The following is a 17,019-nucleotide window of genomic DNA, read 5'->3' as shown; positions in this document are numbered from 1 at the left end:
ATTGTGTGCAGTATGTATATATACATAGAATAAAATATCTTTCTATTAAACGGTGATGCCATCTACTGAACATAGCAATGATTTCACCTCTTCATGCAATAGAAGCAGACTCAACTTACTTGATGATACAGTTCTATAAAGAAGTTCCAGGAAACAGGAAAAATAAATGAGAAAAACAACAATAATAAGAACTGCAGAGATTCATTGAAGATATATAACTATGGCTTGCTAATCCTTTTCATATATGTCAAAGACAGACCACAAATTCTCAGTGAACAAGATAAATGCACAGAAATAAAAGAAAATGACAAAGATATTACAAAAAAAAGAGTTGAATTACTCTGGGTTCTGTACTTATGGAAGTTCATTTAAAAGGGTCTACCTTCATTCCTAAAGAGGTGTCATTATTAATTTTTTTAAAAAGTGAGTGGATCTCAAGTGTAAACAATTTTACAACACCAAGTTATAGTCCAGCAATTTTATTTTAAATTCACAAGCTTTCGGAGCTTGTGAATTTAAAATAAAATTGCTGGACTATAACTTGGTGTTGTAAAATTGTTTACAATTGTCAACCCCAGTCCATCACCGGCATCTCCACATCATGGATCTCAAGTGGTGTTGCTCACAGGTAGTTTGAGGTCTGAAGCATGAGGGCCTAGAAATTTAGGCACGCCCATTTCACTGGGAAGCAGGGTAATGCCCTGTGCCTGAACGGTGAGGCCAGAGGCACGCCCAGCATTAGGCCTTGGGCCTCCGATGAAGAGGAAACCAAGATCGGGCCGCTTCTGGTATGGGGGTGTGTTAGAGAATAAGAGGCTGGGTGGGGGTGGGGGGGGGGTGGGGGGGGGTGGCCAGGGGATAGGAAGGGGGGGGTGGGGGAGAAGAGGACAGGAGGCTAGGGGGTGGGGGAGGTCAGGAAGCCGAGGGGAGCAGCGGCATGCTTTCTTTAAATGTAGAGTTTAATTGTTTGGTGCTGTGCAGGATGAGGCCAATCAGAATTTAATTGCTGTTTAGGCAACAGGTCAGATCTCAAGATGAAAAATATCTGCCTTTCTTTCTTTCTCTTTTTAAAAAAAAAGTGTGATTGCTGAGGTTTAAGAATAAAGCAAATAATATTCTGACACCTGTGTTCATTTTCTGTTGGGGGGGGAGGGAGTTTCTCTGTACATTCCAAATGACTTGCTATTTTGCAAGAGCTTTGCTGAGAATAAATTTGCCTAATGACAGAGAAAGTGTGATGTGACAGATAGGAAATGCACTGACATACCATTTAAAAAAAATTGCATTAACAATATAGATAAGAGTTTGTATTTTCAATTCAAACCAGTCCTGGCTCCTTCCATTGGGCCATGCAATACAAGTTGCCCGTGGAACTGATTGGGACTGCAGGTTAGTGGGAAAACAGGGCTGCTGTTCACTCATTGCACACACTGAAAATCACATGTGGCCCAGACCAGGTCATCCAAATTCTAACTAGACTTCCAATTATAAACTGTTTAAATGGTGAATATTATTTTAATCCACTGCTTTTAATCTGGCAGATTGTCAACACAGAATCACGATACAGGGCTTCAGTGATCCTGTTACCAACCGTGGAAAACCAAGGTGCACTGCGCCTCTAAATGGGTCACCACGGTCACACCTCATTAATCGCATCTTTTATGAATCTAACAAGTGTGACATCCAATAGATTTTTATCCCGTTAAGAGAATCCTGTAGAGAAAAATTAATTTCAACCTCAATAAACTGAAACCTTGTTTTCAATCTCCGACGGTGAAATGACAATAAATGTATAATTTCCCATTAATTGGCCGTGATAATGTTCCAGACAGCCATATCGTAAATCGTCCAATGATCTAATCACACATGCAGTGAGACACACTATCACAGTAAGCTGACTCAGGCATGAGCAGACTTTAACAACACAATCTTACTGCTCCTGTATTACATGATAGTACTACGTAGTGTTTTTTTTAAAAAACATTTTTAACTCAGCTTGATGTGCTGCTTACAGTATTGGATCTAGTACAAACAAATGACATTGGTCTTGGTAATCCAGTACTGCTATTATTCTGACAACTCAACACAGTGGCACCCGCATATTACTTATGATCAATGAACAAAATTAAGTTTTTACACCATACGGTTCTTTAAATATATAAATGCAAGTTCTTTCTTAATTACAACATCTTATTTAAAATGGCAGTCGCAGTGCACAGCCATAAGCATTATTCTGGTGTTAGTTACTGTCAACTGTTGAGTATAGTAACAGCTATTGCAAGGCATTCGTAGGCTTCTAAATGTAGTCACAGCCACTGGTCAGACAGCCATGTAATCAGAATAATATTTCCAAATGTAGTCTGACACAGCACCCTCTTTATTTGCCTTCTCTCATTTCTTACCATTTGCTTTTCCACGGACTCCCTTGAACTGCTGTGTCACTTATTTTAGCGAACCTGATGCAATACGACAAGCCGTGTCCAGAAAGAGCAACCCATTACTGGAAGAAAACCCCCCTGATACTAGGAAATACAGTAAACCACACCCAAATTAGTCACAGTGATTTGTCAATCTATTCCCACCAGCTTCCAGGAAACAGAACACTGAATCTCCCACACAGCTGCTAAGTTGGCCGTTATCACACCACTACTGACTCTGTTTTAGATAAAAAGCTGAAGTATAAGCAGAGGAAAGATTTGCACCAGCTCTATCTCTCTGCTTTAACCTAAAATCAAAGGCTATTAGCTCATCAAGGTTTGAGATTAAATTGTTTTCTACTTTCCCCATAAAAATCTCAAGTCTTACAATCATATCAATTAATTTTTTTTTGCAACATTTCACCAAAATTTCTGTCGCTTGCCAGTCCAGAAAGATTTTGGGCCAAAATTTGTTGTAGCAGGGTATCTAATGGCATCGGCCATTAGTTAGACTTATCCCTGCACCCTTCAGCTCAAAACATTTTTGTCCACAAGGTCGCTGAAAGTGCGAGCTGATAATGGTGCAGCGAGGGAAACAGGGCATCTGGGACCTGAGTGAACAGGACAAGCAACTGTGTACCAGTGAGATATAATTATTGTGAAATAAACAGAGGAAGGACTGAAAAGGAAGGTGAATTCAAAGTCAAAACGGGTACAGATTGAGAAATGGAGAGGGAAAGGATGATTGGATTAAGAGAGAGAAAAACGAGACAGAAAGGAAAAGTAAAAAAAAATTAACATTTTTAAAATCGCTGAAAAATTCAAAACCTGAAGGAATGAGATTCCACACTTGTAATGGTTAGTTTTTTGGTGCCAGAGAGTTTGATTGGCAGTCATTAACAATTCTCACCTCGTTAAAAGGGTACTTTCACTTGTAATGATAAGACTTAACTTTCTGTGGCGAGTTTAATGGGCAAATACAGCAAGTTCCTAAAACAGGGAGGCTAAGGGTGAGATGCCGCTTTCGTGAGGTTATCTGCGGAACAGCGCAACTCGGACAGCAACTTTCGGATATTCACATTTAACATTCACATCTGCTCGTCGCCTGAAGCTGCTGCACTACTTACCCATTAACAATGACGAGCGGCACTAGCTTTGCTGCTATTGACAGCAAATTCTGGCCCAATGGTCCTGTTTCAAGGGGTCACCGCTTTTCCTTTCAAACCGACATATGATCCTACACTTGGGCCTGGATTTTCACACTGTGCCCGGACTAAGTGGACGTCAGGTAGTGCAATAGTAGCAATGTCGAATTACAAGTGGGCTGATCCGACCTGATTTTCCAGAGTCAGCCCAATTATGGGAATTCCTTCATATTTATATTTTTCAGGGCAAACCATAAAGTGGCTGTGCCAAAAACCAGTGGCACAAAACCTTTTCAGCAACTGAGTGGGAAAACATAAAATGCTTGAAAATAACCTGCCTGTTTTCAATTTCCTACTTTAGAACAAACAGTTCTGCACATTATTTAATTGCATCAGTGTAACCTAAAGTATTAGAAAAATGATGATCTTGATATTTCAATAATCTTCAATTTATTCTTTAACTGTTGAAGTATTTAATTGGAACATTTCATTTTCAAGATTCAATGATTCTTTTTTTTTGTTTGTACTAAATTAAGTCTTTCTTGTAAAAACACAAGAAGTGAACAAATTAATTAAAGCCGGATCAATCTTTTCAAACTATCTCAGGAGCACTTTTAACGACTTAGCGCTAATTATTTACCACTCGGGCTCTGAATCGGAATAAGCCATTTCCTGCTTCATCAGTTCAACAGATGCAGCCTTAGATTTTGTACAAAGAACAAACAATCATGTTAGCAATAATTGATGAAGTTAGCAGTATTTAGTTGTGTACCTTAGTTGAATCTTATTAATGGTGTTATAAGATTTCCACACCACCACAGAGGTGACAGACTTGCGAATTCCCATTACTGCAGTGTCCTGGCGCAATGCTAAACCCTTTTTAAGGACTCTTACAACACCAGGTTATAGTCCAACAGTTTTATTTGAAAATCACAAGCTTTCGGAGCTTACCTCCTTCGTCAGGTGAGTGAGTGAAGGGTTCTAAAATCGCAATGTTGGACTATAACCTGGTGTTGTAAGATTCCTTACATTTGTCCACTCCAGTCCATCACCGGCATCTCCACATCAAACCCTTTTTAGGTATTCTTTGGGCCTCTTATCAATACCACCAACAGCTCCACCTACATGCTAGCGTAATGGTGGCACTACATCAATAATTCATCTAACTGAACATCTATCCACCACAAAAAAATGAACAAATTCCAAACAACCGTTATTCATTGAATTTGTAAAATGTGAAGAAAAATCTTCCAGCGAGGGTGGACGGCCATTTTAAGACTTTGAGCCATGTGTCCACGCTTCCCTGTGCTCATCCTAAAATATTGTCACATGGGCTCCTTACATCATTGCAAGTTACAGCAAGGAACCATGGCTCCTAATGCTGTACATAATATAGTGCCCCAGTCTCGCTATTAAGTAACAGAAAACTGCTAAAGGTAGTCTAGCGGAAAACAACGTTTTCCGTCAGTGTCAACTTAAATCTCTATCTGTTTTCGGAAGAACTTCCTCAATATTAGTACTCTGACACGTTAGACTATTATAAGCTCTGAAGCAGCTAAATATAATCCATGCACCTGCCTAGTGTCACTGTAACTTGACAAATTTCTGGTATGAAGTGATACAACCACTAAGACCAGAGTTTAGGTGTCAAACTATGGGAGGCAATAAATTTAAAATAAATCACTATTTTATGCTGAATGTTTATTTATAAATATTCTCATACTGAAACTTTATACAGTAAAGACCAACGTGGCTTGATTTTACTTTGAGACTAAGCTCCTAGTCACTGTATTACCACTGTTCTACTTTTAAATGGATTGTTCTCGCTCTACAGTCTGTCAAATTTATAGAAAAACATTTTAAGAGGGAAGGAGGGGACTTTCCTTAAGGGCTGTCCTGGCACTGGAAATGGGTCAGGGCAGGACTTCTGCCTGCCAGTCCATCTCCGCTGCGACCCTGATCCAGTAATGATGCAGGAATAGCAATTGTTTCCCCAGAACCACAGTGGCAGACTGGCTCAAAATAGTACGGATCCCTTACAAAGGGAAGATGATCTTACAACAGTAACACTGATATTCATTAAGTCGCAATTAGACACAACAGTAAAAAAAAATGGCATTGTTCAGCCCTGTCAAAGTACGGTCAGAATGGCCATGTAATTAGTATGGCCATTAAAATCACCACAAGTCAACACTCACAGATCAGTCATACAATTAATATTGACCAATGAGATTGCTTGCTGTGTACTATTGGTCAATAAGTTGGCTCAAAAGCAACATTAATTTTTTTAATTAATTATATCGATTTACCATTTCCATGGCACCACCTAATTAGTTGCTGATGTTATCAGATAGGCAGTCATGTTTTCACTTTATAGCTCAAATGCATTTCAGTATACCAAAGTACCACCAGAGCTTGACTGGAAATCCCACATATGTTTTTACTAAAATTTCTTTGATCGTTTTGAAAGTGGAAGTGGGTGAGATTGTCTAATTTCCACACTGCACAAGGGTGAACTTAAATTCCACAGTAAAATTAGTGATGGGCCTTCTTCAGACAGTATCTCTAATTTCTGTATTTATATCATAGAGATAAACCATGTTATTAAAAAGAAACTATCATGCTAAATAAACCAGAAGTCCATACTTTAATATGACAATGTCGTGAAACTACCTTAGGAGTTTTAATAAACTTACACTCATCAATATTCTATGCTGTTGCCCACTGTCAGTTGATGAATGCAAGGCTTTTTATGTGTACAAGATGACAACAGATTTGGGAGAGACTTCAGAAACTTGCTCCACAGAACCACCTAGTGATCAGAGTCTGCAACAAGTCTGACCACTAACACAGCAAAATAGAAAGGGAAATATTGACAAGGCAATTTACAATGGTGAACACTGACACAAAAACAGGATCAAAAATCAGGACAACAGGAAGTAAGGTTTGTGGAAGTGCACACCTACACAAGATTTTTAATATATAGATGCTGTGAGGCAGACTCTTTTTCTTACCATGCCTTAACCATCATAGTCGCTGCCAATGAAGTGTCACTTCCCACTAATATAAACTCCTAAACTACAAATGTTCGCAGCTCAGATTTTCCTTTCACTGTTACACGTGAAACCCTATTTTTAATAACTTTGCTGCTGGCATCAACACTGATGGCAATTTCTTACTGGCACTCTTGCCCTGAACATAACCAAGTATTCTGTCTTCAGCAGGTCAGGACTCTACAATCTGTGCTGAATGGATCTGGGGAGAGTCACCCTGCATTTTCCCAGTGACTAAAAATGTCCAAAACACCACTGTAACACTCCTGGGTGAACATTGGTACACTTTAATCTGCCGGTTACTGCTGAGTAGATATCTTACCAAGGCAAAGACAAGAACAATAAAGGAATACTACCAAACACAATTTGTAACATGATGACATAATCACTGGTTCTTTACATTTAGCTCTTTGTGTCAACATGGTGAAGTGCCTTGCAAGAGGTGGTGCTGTGATGATTCTGCCCCTTAAGAAAGTCATTCAATAGGAGCACTGGGAATTACCAAATTTATGTATGGTGAGCACTGCTGTTTTGGGCTGTACTGCAGGTGATTTGATAATATGTCTCAGTTGTAAATTGTCTACTTTAACTTACTTGACAGTTAAAAGTCATCTACACCAAGAGATGGACTTTTTTTTTTAAGTGTACATTAAGGATCTCTGTAAGGAGTCATACAACACCAGGTTATAGTCCAACAGCTTTATTTGAAATCACAAGCTTTCGGAGCTTTGCTCCTTCGTCAGGTGACGAAGGAGGAAAGCTCCGAAAGCTTGTGATTTTAAATAAAGCTGTTGGACTATAACCTGGTGTTGTACGACTCCTTACATTTGTCCACCCCAGTCCATCACCGGCATCTCCACATCATGATTAAGGATCTCCACTATGGACTCTGCTGGATGTTACTTTTTTCTCAAAGGGGAAGTGAAGTCGGGGGGAGGGGTAAACCAGACGGGACTACTTTTTCTTAAAGTGCTCCACTGGTTATATAAGAAAACAAAAAATTGATCTTCGATAGAGAAAAATATTGCTTTTTTATTTACAAAAGGCAGTTTGGAGATTTTTGTTCAGCTTTAGGAACCAATGTTTTAAGCTCATTACCAATGCTGTTTTTGGCAGGGGGGGGGTTGCCAAGTTTTCCTCCATCCCTGAGAGAGAACAACTCATTGTACAAAATATTTCTCATCTACCGATGCGGCTGAGAACTGATGTCCTGCCTAAAAATTCCAGATCAGTTGGAAAGGCAGTTAAGGCCGAGATTGTGCTCAAACTCTCTAAATGGGAAGACCTCACTGGGTAGCTTGCTGCCTCTATTAAGCAGTTGTTCTAGAAAATTACAAATACTTGTTCCTTTCTGATCATTTTTATTTTCTCCCAGTTTTTCCTTTCACAATTTACCGAATGAAAATGAACCAGGGTGGAGAATGCCACGAACTTACCAAAAGCATTTCACATACAACGTTTTCAATGTTCAGGTTAGTTCATTTGCATTCAATGAAAGACAGTTTTACCTTTGACATACTTCACATTGCTTGTTACAAAACATCGAGACACCCCAGAACCATAAGCCAACTGCACTCACGTGACACTGGGACTTGAACCTTAGTTATTGGTAACACGTTTCTGCTTGTGGTCAGTAACTAGCCGTATCTTTTTGTGCTGCTTTATTTGACACTGATATATTTTGAACGGTGCAAATGGTCAGCATTGAGTTGTGCTGCCATCTTGCACTGTTCTCTATTCAGGTAAAGGATAGTCACACACATGCTTATTTAAATGTGGAGGTCCAATGGGGACACCTGGTTATAGTTAAACAGTAATCAGCATAAAGCTGAAATGATTGGTATCTACCTCCTCCAACAGGTCTCAGGCCAGATGCAAAATGGTAAACTGATAGCAGATTGGCTTTTGCACCCTGATCTTCTTGTGTTGCAGAAATCATTCTGCAGTGACGCAAGATGCACTTTATAATAGCATTATAGTCTGACAAAAAAGCCTTGTATGGATGACAAAATAAAAACCCACACAGTCAGTTGGAATATCTCCGTGTCCAACATGTTACTTGTGTGTTTTGAATGCTGACTAGCAGAATGGAAATGTTTGCTAGCATTCAGCAGCATTACAGCTGAACCCTCATTCACCCACAGCAATTAATTTGACCGCATTTGCCTCTCAGCCAGGAAAGAAAGCACAGTCCAGCAAGCACAATCAAGCTTTTATTTAAGGATCCTGAACTGAATTTCTTGCATTCTTTTCGGGAGACCCATATTTTGATGATTAATTGTGGGGAAGGAAAAGAAATAAAACTTTGCAGTTTCTTTACCCTCTGCAGTCTCACTGAGCAAGACATGTCCGGAAGTTTGAGAGTCAATCTATTCCCAGGCTTCTGTGGCTATGCCGCACTGACCTACTTGTCGCCAGGCGTATGAGGGCGGCCTGAGCATGACTCCCTTCCTAAATTTCCGATCTCTGCTTGGCACCTCTTCAAGGCAATCCAGTTCAGATTGAGATGTTAAACCCTTACTGAATTTTGCAAACTGTTATTAATCTCTGTCAAAGTAGCCTCAACATCTGGACTATCACCTTCTGCATGGCAAAGTACCGTTGCAAAGATTATCGAGAGCTGCACCGCCCAACACAATATATTTTGGAGCCAATAGCTTCAGTATTTATTAATCCGCAGTTTAAAAAAAAAAGTTGGCGTCTTAAATTGATCTGGGCAGCCAGCTCTTCTGGGGTGAATTGTTAGTTTCACCGCCTGGTAGGTAATCGGTCGGATTGGATTACCCGGTGGAATGATTTTCATTCCATTGAAATCATTGGAATCAAAATCAGGTGGGGTCCATGTAAGGTGGACCATCCGCTCCACCAGGTTACAGCCCAGGCAATCCAGGGGAAAATCTACCCCACTGTTTTTCTCTCACTTAATGGTTGCGAATCACTGCGGCAATATTTGACTTAGTCTTCTTTGGGTATGTGGCAGAACAATTATAAAACAAAATAACTCCATGTAATTCTTTTCTGAAGATGCGCTACATAATTGCAGGCAGTCTTTTTTAAACATTTTGTTTGTGGCTGTAACAAGGGTCGCTATTGGCTCTTCGCACCGCTTCTCCCAATCCAAACCCACCAGTCGAAAGCGGAAGAACTTTCTGGAAGCCTGAATAATTCAGAGTTTAAGCTCGTCATTGACTGAAATACTGTCCCTTTTGGAACAAGCTAAAATCATATATGTTCTAAATAAACACACCATTTGAACTTGGAGCACCAAACCTAGTAATTCCTGATTGCTGCACCAATCCCTCCTCATAACCAGCACATCATAACCAGCACATCTCCACATCATAACCTCCTCATAACCAGCACATCTCCACATCATAACCTCCTCATAACCAGCACATCATAACCAGCACATCTCCACATCATAACCTCCTCATAACCAGCACATCTCCACATCATAACCTCCTCATAACCAGCACATCTCCACATCATAACCTCCTCATAACCAGCACATCTCCACATCATAACCTCCTCATAACCAGCACATCATAACCAGCACATCTCCACATCATAACCTCCTCATAACCAGCACATCTCCACATCATAACCTCCTCATAACCAGCACATCTCCACATCATAACCTCCTCATAACCAGCACATCTCCACATCATAACCAGCAAGACACTTTAGGTAGAAAAACTTACTGTAATTGATTTTAAAACAACTAGAAAGAATATTTGGGCACTGGGAATGTACAGAAGTTGAAGATTCCAATAGATCATGAGTACCACTGTTGGTATTCCATGCCATTTGATGCCATTCCTCATTGCAGGTTGGATAACGATTAAAACAATAAGCATGCAATGACTGGTTGGTGCTGCGAGTAGCACTTTTAGTCTAAAGTTTTTTTTTACATTTTATATAAACTAGTTGATTTACCGTGACATTGCTCAGAGATAATAACAAAAAAAAACACATCTCTTTGAGTAACTGCTAAACTTGCACTGTCTAATTCTCTCTTCCTGTTTGTTTTTAGCTCTGTCTGTTTCCTCACTCTCGCTTTCTCATTACTCTCTGCATGCTTGTCACATACTGGTTTGTTGTTGTCTCCATGCGTCCCCGTCTCCGACCATTTTTCACTCTGCCTTTTTTTTTAAAAACTGTAAATCTCAGACGGAGCGGATCTGGGAGGGAGTGAGGAAGTGGATTGCAGCTTTACAAAACGCTAGGGTCAATTCTGTAAGTGAGGAAGGGAAGGTGATCAATACAGATAAAAAATTGACAGATTTAAGCTACAAGTGCACAATTTATTTCAAAACGGCCATAAAATTAAATGAGGAATCAGAAAATCAGTCAAAGCACAGACAATGATTGGAGAAGCCAGTTCTCATTGATCTGCGAAGTATATTCAATTGGCCCTCGTGGGCTGAACAACAGAAAATTGATTAGCTCTCAAACTTTTACTGTGAGGTCTCTGCGTCACGAGCAAGTTTCAACATAAGCAGTTTAACTATATCAAATCCATAGCTCAGCATTCACATTTGGTGATATTAGCAGATGAATGTTTAACTCATGTGTGTCTGATATCCCTCTATTTTAACAGATGTGTTAATACATTTAAAGTAAACAGGTTAAAATTTTGAATTAAAATAAAGGTCTGAGGAATGTAAAATGAACATGCTACATCGAGTTACAGAAACAGGCCATTGAACCCACTGGTCTATGCCGGTGTTTATGCTCCACACGAGCCACCTCCCTCCCTACTTCATCTAACCCTATCAGCATATCCTTCTATTCCTTTCTCCCTCATATGTTTATCTAGCTTCCCCTTAAATGTATCTATGCTATTCACCTCAACTACTCCATGTGGTAGCGAGTTCCACATTCTTACCACTCTTTGGGCAAAGAAGTTTCTCCTGAATTCCCTGTTGGATTTATTAGTGACTGTCTTATATTGATGACCTCTAGTTTTGGAATGCTAGGCACTTGAATGCCAATATCGGCAACATTCATTTCTAGACTAGTAAGAGGGTTCAATTACACACATAGCAAGAGAGACTGAACTATAAATATTGATGCCAGTCTATCAGTCTATCATGTTGTTTCCTCTGCAAAAGTTTATTCATTTCGCCTGAGATGCATTTTACATTTGCAGTCTTTTGGAAAGTATTAATTTATCTCATGGTACACAAAAGTGATGCGATTATTCTTTTGTATTCTGATCTAATCATGTATACCATTGTTTATGAAGATTAGTCATCTTTCAAGACTGATAAATCAGATATGCTTGTCTGGCCTTACATTTGCTAACATGTTAAATCATTGCTTGCTGTAGACAAATAATAAGCACTGTTGTCACTGAATATTCAGAAATTAATCATTTAATTTGAACCAAAGTAAGTTTTTTTCTGCTAATTGCTGCCATTTAGTATCCTGTTGAGTAAAGATACTGGTGTATAATCATACCTGAGAATATGCCCAGCAAGTTCTTGTCCCTCCCTGGTATGCTCTGGTTAGCTTCTGCTTTGTGTCACTGTGTCTTGTGAACTCAAGAGTCTTCAGTGAATGTTTTCCCCACAAACTGAACAATCAGTCTGAGGAGAGGGCAGTCAATGAGGTCACAATCAGATAATAAAGTGAGGGACTGTGGGACATGACAACCCAAAATTAATTCGGATTTTAATTTAAAAACTTGTATTACATCCCTATTGGCAATATGCTCCATTTAGCAACATTGTAGTTAATTATTTGAAAAGTCCAGCATCATATGGATAGAAAATATTTACCTAAGGAGTCATAGAGCTGATTATCATTTTAGAGCAAATAGTTTGGAATTGGTGGAAGACTGCAGCAAATGTAGAAGTGTAAAACTATCCCATGGATAATTTATTTTAGTAAAACTAGTGAATTTCTCATGGCAAGTTGGAGGATGTGCTGCCTGTAAATGTTCCTTTCCCTAATTCTGTTTTTCTACACGCTTCAGGCTTTTAGGCACTTGAAGAGCAGACTAGGGCAATTAGGGATGGGCAATAAATGCTGGCCTTGCCAGCGACGTCCACATCCCATGAACGAATAAAAAAAAACTAGCATGGGAAAACATTGGGGAGAAAAAGACTTGCATCTCTTGTAATCGTCTCAAAGTACTTCATATATAGTAAATAACTCTGATGTGGAGATGCCGGTGATGGACTGGGGTGGACAAATGTAAGGAGTCGCACAACACCAGGTTATAGTCCAACAGCTTTATTTGAAATCACAAGCTTTCGGAGTTTTGCTCCTTTGTCAGGTGAAGTGAGGAGGATTTGCATAAAGGCACAGCATATATAGTCAGAGAACAATGCCTGGTGACTACAGATAATCTTTCTAACTGCCCTTCATCACACCTCGGCAGACAGATAATCACAACAATCAAAGGAGTGTTCAAACAGGTTAGTCAGGGAAACCTTACATCCAAGAATACTGAGGTGGGGTCACCAGGGGTCAAATGTAGCAGGTGCTGGTTTTTTTAATTAAAAACAGATAACTTTTTTTTGCTGGAAATCGTACCAGGTCCGGCCGCATCTGTGTATGGAGAACAAGCCAACTACAACTTGAGTCTGGATGACTCTACGTCAGGTGGGGTTACAAAACTCGGAAGTGCAGTAATTGCTGTTATGTAGACAAATGCTGTAAACAGTATGTGCACAGCAAGCTCCCACAAACAGCACAGAGATGAATGAAGTTAATCATTTTGGGTATTGAATAGGACACGAGGAGGACTCCCTGATCATCATCTTATGTGAATTGTATCATGGGATCTTTAATGTCCATCTGAACCAGAATAGGCCAGCAGGCCTCAGTTTCATGTTAACCAAAGGATGGCACTTCCAACAATGTAGCATTCCCTCAGTACTGAACTCTCAAATGTTTTTTTTTTGAAGATAAGACGGTATTCCATGCTGCGCTTTGCTAGTTATAAAGGGCCTGAACAATATTTCAACTTGAAATCAAATGCCCTCGAGATGTATCGAGTGAGACAAATCCTTTTATCGATCCAGAATTAAATCAAGAAAATGCCATCTCTGCAGTCCATAGATATCGTCCACCCAGAATTCAGTTTCCTAGAATTATTCATACAGCGATTGTATAATAGGAAAAAATAAAATGTGACAAATTAGGTCATTCTTTGTGCATTGTTCCTGACCTTATGCAACGTAGCTATTATAAACAGTGTGGTATCAGATTAAGACCAGAGCCTCTGATGAATAAGGCCAAAGTGCCATGCAGTGAATGTTAATTATGATGACTTAGAAGGAGTTTATTGTATGTTACTTGGGCATATCCAGCAGCAGAAGCTTTGTATGACTTTAGAAAATTCACTCAACCAGTTGTACACTATTTAGAATTCAAGCAGTTCTGAAAAGCATCATTTCAAGTAAATTATTGAGAAGTCTCTCATGTGAGTTTTAACTTCATGTCGCTTATCTTAAGTCACAAATTTAATATGCACAAACAAAAAGGGAGATATTCAGCTTTTTAACATTTCAAACAGACCAATCCCACCTTGTGTTTCCATGAAAATCATGGCTATAGTGCTAATTACTTTGCATGTCTCAACATGTAATCAGCTGCTATACATTAATATTGATGAATGGAAGAACTGTAGGACGACAGGAAAAACTCCCTCAGCGCTATTTTGTTAACAGGTCACAGAATGTCCATCCCTCTCATCAAATGATAATGGCAACTATAAGGCAACAGCCCTGAATTTCCATGGGGACTCTACCAGTCTTCTGCTGTAACTCTGCAGCATCAGTACCGGTGAATAACCTCTGATGAATAAGGTCAGGCAAAGTTCCATGTAGTGAATGTTAATTGTGATGAATCAGAAGTTTATTGTACAATACTTGGGTAAAATCTAGTTTTGTACGAGGAGAAAATTCTGCCAACACATTGTATACCATTTAGTGTACAAGAGGTGCTGAAAAGCCTCAATAATTCATAGAGATTTATGCTGTTTTCCTTGGGGAATCCACCAGTCAACCTCTGGAGTTTCTCAGGAGACCTATATAACCCCCATAGACTTTCAGGATCGGTGAGTCCTAATGCCTCCCTACTACTGGTACCATTATTTCACAATATGGAAACTAGATCAATAACCTTCGTGATTGAGTGCACTGTGCTGGGCCAACCTCACAGTAGTTCCCAAGGTCGATCCTAACTATTTATCCACAGTGAGCTCCTGGTCTGTAGAGCTGGCAGCTTGCCAAAGACCAGGCACAGAAATTGTGCGCGTGAAAGGCTCCAGCCAAAATTAAAGAGATTCAGGCACTTAAAAGCAAATAGCCACATTGGGGATGGGGGGAGGAAGATGAACGACCAGGTAGTCTGTTTTGCTGATGTTGCACGAGGGTAGAACTTACAAGGAAAAGAAAGGACTTGCATTTATATAGCGCCTTTCATGACCTCAGGCCGTCCCAAAGTGCTTTACAGCCAATGAAGCACTTTTTAAGGTGTAGTCGCTGTTGTGATGTTGGAAACGCAACTGGGAGCAAGCAGGAAAAATTGAAAGTACTTTCCAACAAGAAATCTTTATTAAACGTATAGGCACGAATATGTTAAAGAGGATTGAACACACTGGGCTCGATTTTAAAAGGGAGGCGGGACGGCAGTAGGGAGGGGGTTAATGGGCGTGCGGCAAACCCGAATAATAAAAACTTATCCTTCCCCACGCAATTGCGACTTAATTGGTGGCCATTAAACTTGTTTCTGGGTTTTCCATCCAAAAGCTGTGCAGTGGGCGGACTGCGCACCCCCATGACAAGCTGTCAGCTGGAGCATCTAGACTTAAAGGGCCATTGCTCCAATGGATTTTGCTGGAGCAAAGAGCCAGAAGACCCAATGGAGCAGCACAGGGGAAAGACTGATCTAAGATTCAACGATGCTTCACTTCAGGTGCTACTGGCCGGGGTGAGGAGGAGGGGGGAACTATTTCACCCAGCCGACAGGAGGAAGCGACCTGCCTCTGCTACCAAGGAGGCGTGGCTCGAGGTGGCAGAGGAGGTGACCAGCAGCAGCAACATCTCCCGCACCTGGATCCAGTGCAGGAGGCGTTTCAATGACCTAACTAGATCAGTAAAAGTGAGTACACTTACTGATTCTCCTGCATTCCATGGTGCGCATCACCCCCTCCCCCCAACTCATTCTGCACTGCCAACACTACTCCATCACATCACTCCTCACACCCACTTAATGCTCATCCTCAACTTACCTGCACTTCCTCACCTCCCCATGTGTGACCCCACCACTACCACTCACCCCAATTCTGATCCAATGTGATGTCTCTGTCTGACACTCACCCTCTGATGCACCTCTTTTATGGTCAGCCTCACCCAAATCAATGCATTCATCGGCTGACCACTTCACCATCACTCACTCACACGTCTGTACTTTCTCCCCTTCTAGAAGAGAGCGCAAAATGCACGCAAGAGGGCGAGGACTGGAGGGGGGCCACAACAAATAGTGGTCCTCGCAGACACAGGGGAGGAGGCCCTGCAGATCAGCCGCACCCTCGAGTCCCTGTCCGTTGAGGATGCCGAGACTGGCACCCCACAAACATGTTGAACACCTCAGTAAACTCATCGCAACATGACACATCTGTGATGATGCTTAATATTGCCTTCTGTTCTCTTACAGGCCCTTCAACGACCGCAGTGACGGCAGAGAGTATTCCTCAGAGGAGCTCCCGGCCTCTGAGGGGGCACCGTCACATCTTAGCGAGCCATCCACCAGTGCACATACCCACACCTCGGTGGGTCCTAGTAGTCAGTTAGTTGGGTTGGCACCTAGTGAGTTACCATACAAATGAGCATGAGTAGACACTGGTGGCAGGGGCAGCTGTGGAGAGTCCGCGTCGGTGGGAGCACCACTCTCCAGGCTCTGCTTAGCTGGACACAGATGCTGAACCCCAGGACCCATCCTTTAAAAGGAGAATGATCGACAGACAGCAGCACATTTACGAGGTACTGGAACAGGTGCCACACGCAATTTCCACAATAGCGCAGAGGATGGAGGAGTCCAACTCCTGCATTAGTGGAATGGCGGCACAGGTACGGGAGGGAATTTCTGAGTTAGTGTCACAGGGACGTGAGCAACTGTCCGAGATAGTGTCGCAGGTAACTGTGGAAATGTCTGTGATAGTGTTGCAGGTAAGTGTAGGATTGTCTGCGATGGAGAGAAGGCTAGCCTCCATTGAGCTTCAAGCACAGCTCACAAATGAGTCTATTAAGGCCCTGACAACAGTTGTTTGGACTCATGGTGAACAACATTCTGCTGCTTTAAACAGGCTGATAGAAACTTTACAACTGGGCTTCCAAAGCATCATACATGTCCTCCAAACTGTTCTCCAGCAGGGTGGTAGGAGTGATG

General features: G+C 41.0%; 1 protein-coding gene across 2 annotated transcripts in view; it reads right to left on the bottom strand.

The window, feature by feature from the left end:
- Positions 1-17,019, bottom strand: part of septin12 (septin 12) — a 300,476-nt gene that overhangs the window by 175,703 nt on the left and 107,754 nt on the right. The window contains exon 1 of one of the 2 annotated variants that reach the window (XM_068003384.1): positions 2,403-2,522. The exons of the other annotated variant lie outside the window; for it this stretch is intronic. The gene's annotated coding sequence lies outside the window, so the exon portion shown is untranslated. Of the gene's footprint in view, positions 1-2,402; positions 2,523-17,019 lie in introns of those variants that run through there. 2 annotated transcript variants of the gene reach the window in all.

This window comes from Heptranchias perlo, chromosome 22, assembly GCF_035084215.1.
Source record: "Heptranchias perlo isolate sHepPer1 chromosome 22, sHepPer1.hap1, whole genome shotgun sequence".
Classification (NCBI taxonomy): Eukaryota; Metazoa; Chordata; class Chondrichthyes; order Hexanchiformes; family Hexanchidae; genus Heptranchias; species Heptranchias perlo.
This window is presented reverse-complemented; position numbering and strand designations above follow the sequence as displayed.